Genomic DNA, 9,987 nt, shown 5'->3' on the forward strand with positions numbered 1-9,987 from the left:
TGTTTGACTACCTCGATTTCAGTGCCTTGTTTAGAATTGGTTGAAACAACTCCTAGAATGATGAGCTCGACCCTTAGAGGCATGGGAGTGGGTTAGGATGGTCTATATTATGTAATTTTCCAACAAAAAACCCCCAAAACAATCAAATCAAATCCTTGCACTTCATACCTAGCCTAAGATTAGTTGTTAAATTAGTCATCTCCAGCCCCATTAATTATCTTTTGCTGAGATTGACTTGGAGAGAGCCCTCTCCTGTCCTCGTAGGGCTAGCTATGAGGCTGAGCGTGGTTTGATGTGGACCTAGAACCTTGCCTTTTCAGCCTGAGGCAAATCTAGGCTCTAACAAATTCGAAGAGAAATGTCTCTGGGTCTTCGTTTCTTTTTCCATGGAAATTAGGAAGAATTGAGGGTGATATATTTTTCATTGTGAGGTTTGTATCTTGATCAAGAATAGGAAATCCAGAAGGATCTTGGTTTCCTCTACCTCTACCCCCTCCTCTTTTCCTATCTCCACCTCTACCTCTACCCCCACCTCCTCCAATCCTATTTTCCTCGCCATGGAAATTGTGTACCTCTCCTTCCCCTTCTTCAACCATGATAGATTCTTCGGAACTAATATAATGTTCTTCTAATATTTCTGATTCCTCTATCAATGGTTGTTCAAAATAAGTTTCATGTTCCTCTTCTTCACTAGGAACTTCTAATTTTTCTCCCAAAATTTGTTCAACAGTGGAGGATAGAAAAATTACTCCTGTAGTTGGGGATATAACATTTTATTCAATTACAACTTCAATAGATGAAGTGGGTGAAGTTCTAGATTGGATTTCTAATCTTGAGATTTCAGGAAGTCTTTGTCGACCTCTAAATGGAATTCAAGTTTGAGTAGGTGGTGTGGATTCTCAAAATCATGGTGAAGTGAGTGGATTTGTGGGATTAAACTTCTTCCTCGCCCTACAAATCTACCTCTAGAGTCTCTATCCCTACGCATATCATGTTTTGAATTAACGATTTTTTCTTAACTTCTATTTGTACTTCCCCAACAATGACGCCAAAATGTTTGGCCAATTTAATGTTTTTAAATTGTCAATCATAAATTATCAACCAGGGCAGGTATACTGATGAAGTACAGGTGCACTATATGTGCTAGAATTTATTTCTTATGTCATTATGCTCTTGGTAGGATCTAAACTTAATATTAGTATGGAGATGGTGTCGTTAATTATATTAGTGTCTTAATCCCTAAAGTTATCAGCTAATTTCCTAGGAGTTATTCTCTATTGAATCAGTTTATGGATGATATGAGAGTGATTGTAGACTTTGCCTGTGTTAGACTATTTTGGATTTTTGTCTTGAATTTTTATGCTGCAGCCAAATCTAATTTACTAAGTAAAAGAGAAATCTATTCTATCAAACTGTAAAGGAATACTGACTGAATTCAATTGCTAAGGAGAAGACTCTCACTCTTTTACTTATTCAATTTCATCCAAACAAGACATTCTGAACAGCAGCTACGCTATGAAGTAAAAACAATTGGACTACACTAGATAGAAAGCAAATGAAATAGCCACACTGTACCAGATAAAAGGAAAATCAAATAGCAGAGTTAAACTAGGTATAAATCAAAGGAAATTGCTTATGCATATAACAATTTACTGGCGAACTCATCATACTACATTTCTTCACACAAAACAGAGTATTCAAGTAATGAAAGAAATCTAATTGCAATCAGTTAAAGACCTGTTACTGGTCGTAAGGGACCTCCATGAATTAGTTGACAATCTCCAATCAACGCAGCAAATTGCAAACATGAAACCAAGTCTATTACTTGCAAATGAAACTTAACAAGTTGTTCTAAAAAATTACATGAATTGACGCACACCCAAAACACATTGCGGCCATAGTTTTTATAATAAGTCTTTGACATAATAGTATGAGCATTTCAAACCTAAATATCTTTATTTCGATCAAACTATATCACTAAACAATCTATTTTCTATTCAGAAAATAAATCGATAAGATTTCGTGAAAACTCGGATTCTATCTAGCGATAATCTTGTGGTTGACTTTGGATTTGACCGTGTTATCCTACAACCTTCTTGATGAATTGGTTCAAGGAAGTAGGAAGGAATCCATGAGGGAACCATTCCTTATCCATCCGTGTCTTTCTTCGCCGAGTTGGAGCTTCTGAACCTTGCGAACAATGGAGGCAGCTGCAAAAATCTGGATTAGCTACATAAACAAACCAATTTCGTAGCCAAATGCATTCATTAACAAAACAATAGGGTATATAGAAAAACATGAAGAATGAGACATGTAAACCCTTAACAAAAACATGTGCCTATTGCATTATGTAGGTGATAAGTATATGAAAAAGGGATGTTAAGGTAAGACAATCTTTGGACTCTACATTCCCCCATGCTGGAACTTCCACACAATCATGAATAAGATCAGAGAAAATTCCAAGAACTACTCTTTGGAATATTGCTGGAGCATTGCATAATCCAAAGGGAAGTACTCGATAAGCATAAATTCCCCATGGAAAAGTGAATGTGGTTTTATTTTGATCTTCAGGGGCTACCTGAATTTGGTTATATCCACTGAACCTATCCAAGAAGGAAAAATACTTTTTTCCTGCTAATGTGTCTAAAACCTGATCTATAAAAGGTAGTGGAAAGTGGTCTTTTAATGTTGCTTTATTTAGTTCCCTGTAATCGATGCATACTCACCATTTTGCATTTTTCTTAGGAACGATTACTAGGGGTGAAACCCACTAACTATCAGATATCGAATAAATGAAATTTACATCTAACAATTTCTGCAACTCCTCAACAATTTCTTTTAAATTTTCGTTCATTCTCCGTTGAGGTTGTCTAACCAGTCTTGCATTCTGTTCAAAGTAGATATGATGTATTCAAGTTTTAGAACCAATCCCTCTCATGTCAGTGTATTCCCATGCAAAAAGCATAAGAATGTTTCTATAAAATTTCTATCAATTGATTCTTTTGCAATTCTTCCAGGTTTTTATTAACATTCAAGGTTTTCCCTGGAAAGATTTCTATCAAAGGATTCCCAAATTTTTCCATTGGGAAAAATGATACCTGTTTAGATGAGAGATACGCATTGCGGCTACGATCATAATGTGAGGAAGATTCACTATTTTCCAGTAGATTTAGAATTTGGTCTTCCTCTCTTACTTGTTCAGTAGTAAAAATAGGTTGTATATCTTCTTCATCTTCTATCCATTCTTCAGTTTCTGTATCTATTTTTGTCCTTGCAGGAGGGTATAATGTAAATTTATTTGTATAATTTCCATATGAGATAAACATCTCACCTAATCTACAACCGATGAAAGCATCAACTGTAGCTACCCAAGGTCTTCCTAGAATTAATGGATGTCTTGCTAAATTATTCTTGGGTGTTAAGACCATGAAATCAACAGGATATTCCCAAGAATCTAAGGATACACAAAAATCTTCCAACACACCATCTGATTTAATAATAGACCTATTGGCTAATTGTAATAAGGTTGGTGCGTATTGAAGGTTAGGAAGCCTAAGTGTGTCCATAACTTGTTTACTCATTATGTTTATGGCTGCTCCTAGATCAACCAGTGTGTTTGGTATTTCAGCTCCATTGATGTGAATTTTTACAATGGGGCTTCTTGGATCTAAATATTTTTGAATTTTCGTCTTCCCCATCATAATGTCTGCAATTTTTCCAACTAACTGAATTATTTTTATGTCTTATCTTTTTCTTCCTGATCTTTGTGTACTTAGTTCCTTAATTGTTTTCACAAAAATTGGTATTTATTTTTATGGCTTGTAATAAAGGAATCTAAATTTCAAGGGAAAGGTGGTCTAATTCATACCGAGGGTTGTTCTATGATGGGAGTATTTATTGGAACATGTCTTGTTTCTTTATTCTCTTTCTGAGGAGAGAGGTCTCCCCTTCTTCTGATTGGTTTTTGTGCTTTTGAAGATCAGATCTTGTTTCTTGAATGACAACAAGGGTTTTTCTTGGTAACACCTTTCCAGACCTTAATTGGACATTATTTAGGTATAGTGGAGTTATTACACAAGTTTGAGGATTTTTCCCCTCCATGTTGTACATAGCTTCTTGTGGTATTTTATTATTAGGATTTGGAAGTGGTTGAGAAGGTAGTTGATTTGGTTTTTGTGGAAATGGTAGGGAGAGCTGTGGGTTTTGATTCTGAACTAGAATTTGTGGTAATTGGTTAGCTTGGGGAATTTGATTAGATGGTGGTAGAAATTGTGGTGGAAGATAGGCTGGCGAGTATTGTTGATATTAAGCATAGGCTCCATAAGGATTTTTCCATCCTTGATTCCAAGATTGTGACTGTGGTTGTAATGTCCCATATGGATCAACTGGCAACGACAAGACGAAATAGCCTATAAAACCCCATAGGCTATAGTCTTGATAAAAAGGGAAAAACCAATTTTCAAAATGTTTAGGGAAACAATGGGTGAACTTAGAGAAACCCCATGAGGGAATTTATAAATAAAGAGTTGGAATCATTTTGGCATGATTAATTTAGATTGGAATATCTCTATTTTTTTTTAACGTGAGGTTCTAAGGGTTTTAAGACTCCTTTTCTTTATCTAGTTTTGGTGGTGAAAGATTCCACCCTAGCTAGTCTTATCTAAATTCATTAGTGAAAGATTCCACTCTAGTCAGACATCTTTCTTCAATAAATTGTTTGATCTAGCACATTGAGATGTCGTACTTTGCACAATAATTCATTTGGTCGGAAAGGTATAGTGGAAGTCATTTTTGGGGCCATAGATATTTGAGCTATAGGGTCGCAACCACAAGGCACAAGGGAAACAAACCAGTTTGGTCACATGGTTGCAAACCAGTCATGTTGCAAGGCTGCAAACTAACTAGGCCGAATGGTAACAGACCCTCAGAGCTGCAAGGCCACAAAATAGTTGGGCTATAAGGCCATAGACCAGCCAAGCCGCAAGGTCACATAATAGCTGGGTCGTAGACCAACCTGACCATAGGGCACAAACTAGTCTGGCCACAGGGCTTGAGGAGATAGACCATAACATTTTAGACAGTGAAGGATTTTCTTGGTCAAGAAAGGGTCTAAATTATAGGATAGTTAGGTTGTTTCATGATATATTTTAGTTGTACCTATTGTTGGGAAGCATATTATCACATTCAAGTCTAATTATGGTAATGATTCAAACAACAGGAGCATGTTCATCGAAGGAACAAGAGCTTGAACCTCTATATAGTGAATTCAGGCACTATCATAATTGGAACAAGAAATTAGGAAATGAATCACAATTAGTGTAGTGGAAGTAAACTAAAGTGTTAGGGATATAGTTGGAGTAGTGGTAATTGGGTAATGTTATTTGAAGTATTGATTGACTAAATATCGGTATTGTAAAACTGGTGGAATATTATTCTTGGGAAACTAGCCCTAATTCCTCATGTATTGAGAACTCATATCATTACAAGAGATATTTATTCCTATTGGATGTCTTTATGTTACTCAATGATGCTTATTTTTAAATGAATAAATTTTCACTATTGGCATATAATATGTCTGATTGATTCAAGAAACCCTAGCTAGCATAGAACCCTAAAGGTAACATTACCCTAGGATATCAGAGGTCCACCTCCTTGTGTTTGTTAGAATGAATTAGGATCTCAAAGATAAGCATGAATTGCATTTCATTAATAAGAAACGCATATAAATTGAATGTTCATGTGACATTTGAATTCTTCTTCTAAGGCCCCTTGAACTCCCAGTGACAATTCATATTCACCCTAACAGATTAGTTGGCTAGAATTACCCCCTTAATCTGAAAAGGTTCTTGTAATTTCAAGAAGAGAGATAAGGATAGCTACCAATCATTGAATGTGCTCTTTGAATTTCATGTTTTGGAATGACCACAAACCCAATGGCTAGCAGAAGCTCCCTCTTAAACGAGCATCGTCTGGCTTTATCTTCATCAAATTTTACATCCCTTCGCACAACTATCATTCTGAGGGATGGAAAGTACACATGGTAGTTGTGGGAGTTTCTATATAACCCAAAAAGTCCCCCAATTCTGATGTCGGCTCTATATTCTTCCTTGATTATTTGGAGACATGGTAGTAAACAGAGGCTCCAAAAATCTTGAAGTGCAACATTTTTGTCAAGGTTAATCCTCTATGCGAATAGAGACGATCCCTCTAGCCCAATGTGTGGGTTTAGCAACTGAAGTGACAATCAACTAGACATATTCCTAGGTTACAATTGAAAATAAGAATGAAAGGGATGACCTACCTCGTTATGATGTTATTCTGATCTCCTTTGTTCAGGACCCTAAACCGCTTGTATCACAAGTTTATTCCTGCTCTTCTCTCAATGTTTATATACCAGAACAAGTGATCAAGACACAACAAGGCATGCCAAATGAATAGAAAATCCAATATCAACCTACTTAACTAATCAAGGAATGTCAAGCTAAATGATACATGAACATATGCATTTTGGGAAGATGAACCAGCAGTTGTGTATTATTATAAAATAAAGGGAAGCTTACAACCAAAGCATTGATGTTGATAGGCTCTCCTTGAGTGGTAATCCAAGTCCAAGCCAAGAACTCTCCAAGAACTCCTTCTCCAAGTCAAATGAATAGCCTCTAGGCACAATCTTAACATAAGGGTGCAAATAGACATAGACCAACCAACCTCTAACCATTTGGGAATGGGAGAAGATGAATATATAGGCAAAGAATGGGAGTTAGGATCTCTCCAAAGATAGGAGTAGGTCCTCATCTCAAGGAGGTAGGTCATAGGGATAAGACCAAGAGGCCAAGTTGGGATAATTCAGCCTCATCTATGCCAAACAACCGCCAGCTCGCCGCTCTGGAAGCTTCTAGATCACGAAGCTTCTCATCCTCTTTGGGAAAATTTCCTTTTGGGGATCATCACGGGTATACAAGGTAACAAAGCGATGCCATCGCAAGTCAAGAGTGATGCAACAAGTGACCATTGTGGTTTTTAACCTCATAAGAGCGATGAGTCTCAAAATTAGGGTTTTAGAGCTATTTCTTCTGAGGAAAGCTCAAGGGATTTTCCAATCAATGTTCTAGGAGGATATGAACTACGTATCTGAATAAGTACACTACATGATGGTCATGTTTTGGGCACTTCGTGGTATTTCACAGGGAAGTGTACGAGTGTGACAAAATATTGTGAACATATGCCCCCTGAAGCATGAAGGTAGAACGGGGAGTGATGACTGAGATGCTTTACGAGCTTTTGCAAGGACGAGGACACACACTATCAGGAGATCTGCAAATCAAGGACGCATATACATATACATATCTAAGAGCAAGACATGAATCTACAGCATGGGCACAACCATCCAGATAATAAGGACTATATGAAAGGATCCATGGCATGGGCACATCCATCCAATACAGAAGGATCACCTGTAATCTATGATCTAAGGCATGGACATAACCATTTGATTTATAAGGATCATCATAAATTTAAAGTCCCACGGTATGGTCACAGCCATCCGTATAAAAGAAACATGTGTAAAATCATGAACAATACATAACTCCACGCAGCCTGAGTTATACTAGACAAAAACTCAGGGTCTTGCGCTCCATCCCAACTGGATCAAAGTATGAATTCTAACATGTGAATGAACGTGTCACAGTCGAACATGCTATAAAACCATTTGATTACCGGCCATTGATGTAGAGTGTTAATAGACACGAGAGGAACCACCCATAATTACAATGGCTCTCAAAGAATGACAGTACAATCCCTGAATATGATAACGAAGCTGAAGTCGAACACTCGTGGAATCATCCGATCGAAGGCCAATGATGAAAACCTGTCGTTGGATGCAAAGAACTTGCCATTAAAGCATGCAAGATCTAAGGTACTAAAAGGGAGTTTCTGAGTCATCTTCCTGGATAATGAGCTCAATTTGACAGGAAGTGACCCGTCAAAGGAGGGTCATAATGATTCCCCATCATCGACATGAAACGAGGAACAAAGTGGAATAAGTTTCAAGACTGTAAAAATGACTCAAACAGTGTATAGGTAAATAGCTGTAGATTGGACTTTCTTGAACATATTGGCGACACGACTCTGGAGTGTGGCAGCATTAGACTCAACATAGGACCAAGGGTCATAATGACAAGGTGGAATAGTCAAATGAGAGGCAAAATGGATCACCCAAACCCAGAAGGACAAGTGACTAAGTGAGGATATCCCAAACCCGACACGAGAAACAGATGAGTGTCATGTTCAAGAGTGACATGCTGTCTATACAAAGGATGTTTCATCTTCATTTTTCCCCACTATTTCTAGCAAGTACCTCTTTATTTTTACACAAGCTTGAATAGGATACCATATGCTTGTCGTATAAATTCATTCTTCGAATGAATCCATCCTAGTAAGTTTTACGAGCCCTAGGAAGGAGAAACTCGGTCTCATCATGGTGATGAGTCTTTCGTCGTAAAATTTTAACGAGTCCAACGTAAGACAAACTCGGTGTCTTTTTCATGTTTAGAGAGTTTAAAAAAGAAACGAAAAAGAAAACTCCATCATGTCCCTTTTCATAATTTGTCTCTCGAATCTGAAAAGGTAGAAAACAATATCCGAGAGAACCGCTTGACCATGTCGGTCAAGGTGTACCTTTTTCGTAAATAGTCAATCTCAACTTGAAAAAGGGGTAAACATATACTGAGGTGACATCGATTCATTTACTTTAACAAGTTCGAAAAGACAAGTACTCGATAATCTTTCATATTTTTGGAGTTTGAAAAGCGCTGAAAGGAAACTCCACCTAGAGGAACGAGTGGTAGAAAAAGGATAGAAACTGGTTTTGGTGATGGTGGAACTGCTCAAAACATGTAATGGTCAAGAGGCTGGATAATAAGACCACTTATCACAGATGTTCCTTAGGCAAGGGTAAAACAACCAAGTGAAAGAATATGATCGGCCAAAGAGATGGTGACGATGGAATGAAAGAACCAAGGCTCATTTGGAAAAAATTGGCTAATAAAAATGACAATCACAAGATGTAAAGTGGGAATGGTTTCGTTTTTTACACACAGCTTGAACCATGGGAAACTATGCTTGAGTATACTTGAATATGGTTTCATTTTGCAAGAGCTTGAAACATGAGAAAAACTATGCTTGGATTTGGTTTCATTTTTACACAAGCTTGAAACAAAGATAAACTATGCTTGAGATAAGTTCGCATGCCCTTAGCATAATGACTCAATTCAAGGTACATGCCCCCCAGCTCCTCTTCATTCACCTAAGTAGACTATTGGTTACTAAAAGCTGGATGGAATGAAGGTTCACTCACGAGTTATAAGTGAAAGACTCGACTGGGATTTTACGAGATCTAATCAAAGACTCGAATTGGAAGGGGATTTGTTTCATTTTTTAACGATCTTGACATAGGAAAACAACCATGCTCATGACACCTTGTTTCCTTTTTAATGAGCTTGACACAATTAAGAACGATGCTCCAACACCTATTTAATTTTTAATGAGGTTAACAAAGTAAAATAACTATCCTCATGACCCTTGCTTCATTTTTAACGAGCTTGACATAAGATAGGAAGTTTGCCCCATAATCCTTGTTTCATTTTTTAACGAGCTGACAAAAAGACAAGGAACTCTTCTCCATAATCCTTGTTTCATTTTTTAATTGAGCTTGACACAAGATAAGGAACTCAGATCCATAATCCTTGTTTCCTTTTTTATAACAAGCTTGACACAAGGCAAGGAACTCTTCTCCATGTCCCTTGTTATCACAACCCAAAATAGGCCATTGCTTCCAAGATTTTCTCATCAGATGGGAGAAAAACAACTCTGAAAGGGATACATTTCCAGGGAACCAAATGAAAAATGGGGGCTCCAATGCCCCTAGTACATGATGTACTACATCCACCTACTAGATCATCAGTAGATGTGGGCATGAATAGGTGGCCA

Source organism: Pinus tabuliformis, chromosome J (assembly GCF_031772625.1).
Source record: "Pinus tabuliformis cultivar Carrire ecotype Pingquan chromosome J, CPIR1, whole genome shotgun sequence".
Classification (NCBI taxonomy): Eukaryota; Viridiplantae; Streptophyta; class Pinopsida; order Pinales; family Pinaceae; genus Pinus; species Pinus tabuliformis.